Source organism: Dendrobium catenatum, unplaced genomic scaffold (genome assembly GCF_001605985.2).
Source record: "Dendrobium catenatum unplaced genomic scaffold, ASM160598v2 fragScaff_scaffold_29, whole genome shotgun sequence".
NCBI classification, from domain to species: Eukaryota; Viridiplantae; Streptophyta; class Magnoliopsida; order Asparagales; family Orchidaceae; genus Dendrobium; species Dendrobium catenatum.
The window spans coordinates 165,919-167,472 of record NW_021318491.1 but is presented as its reverse complement, the minus strand read 5'-3'; positions in this window follow the sequence as shown (position 1 = coordinate 167,472).

Genomic DNA, 1,554 nt, shown 5'->3' with positions numbered 1-1,554 from the left:
GATATTCTATCCTGTCTGATTTCTGTATTGGAAGTCAGAAGAATATGGAAAAAGGGTTGCCCAGTATTTTTGGCTTCTGTACGGGATATGAACCTAGAACCCACTAATATTTCTGATATGTCGGTTGTATGGGAGTTTTTTGATGTATTTCTTGAGGAATTGGTTGGTTTACCTCCGGATAGAGATGTTGAGTTCTCTATTGATGTTTTTTCGGGTACAACTCCGATATCGAAAGCTCCGTACAGGATGGCACCGAAGGAACTTTCTGAGTTGAAAATTCAGTTTCAGGAGTTGGTGGATAGAGGATTTGTTCGTTCTAATGTTTCTCCTTGGGGAGCACCCGTATTATTTGGGAAGAAGAAGGACGGAACACTCCGTATGTGTGTAGATTACAGAGATTTGAATAAGGTCACGATCAAGAACAAATATCCGTTACAACGGATTGATGACTTGTTTGATCAGCTTTCTGGTTCTTCTGTATTTTCAAAGATTGATTTGAGATCTGGATATTATCAGGTGAAGGTGAAGGAAGCTGATGTGTTGAAGACAGCTTTCAATACTCGGTACGGGCAGTACGAGTTTTTTGTTATGCCTTTTGGGGTAACCAATGCACCAGCTATTTTCATGGATTTGATGAACAGAGTGTTCAAGGAGTATACGAATCAGTTTGTGATCGTATTCATAGACGATATTTTGGTGTATTCTATTTCTGAGGAAGATCATGTCAGACACTTGAGCATTGTGTTGGAGACTTTGAGGCAGCATCAGCTATATGCTAAGTTTTCCAAGTGTGAATTCTGACTGAAGAGCATTTCTTTTCTGGGGCATGTGGTGAAAGGTGAAGGTATCTCTGTTGATCCCCAGAAGATTTAAGCTGTTACTGATTGGCCAAGGCCTACTACGGTATTTGAGGTACATAGTTTCTTAGGCATGGCTGGATATTATAGAAAATTTGTGAAGGGATTTTCTCAGATTTCTACGCCACTAACGAGACTGACTCAGAAGTCAGTAGCTTTTGTTTGGACATTGGAGTGTGAGGCTAGTTTTCATAAGTTGAAGGATTGTTTGACTTCAGCTCCAGTGTTAGCACTTCCGTCAGGTACGGAAGAATTTCAGGTGTTCAGTGATGCTTCACTGAAAGGTTTGGGCTGTGTTCTGATGCAGCATGGTAAGGTAATTGCGTATGCTTCGAGACAGTTGAAACCACATGAAAAGAATTACCCGACCCATGATTTGGAATTGGCTGCAGTTGTATTTGCTTTGAAGATTTGGCGTCATTATTTGTATGGCGTCAGATGTGAGATCTTCACGGACCACAAGAGCTTGAAGTACATATTCACTCAGAAGGATCTGAATTTGAGGCAAAGAAGGTGGCTTGAGTTGATCAAGGACTATGACCTGACGATTCAGTATCAGCATGGCAAGGCTAATATGGTAGCAGATGCTTTGAGCAGGAAGTCTTCTGGCTTATCAGGTATTCAGCTCACTTCTGATGAGTATCTGATACGAGATATGGAGAGATTACAGTTAGAGGTGATTTCCTCTACTGGTCCG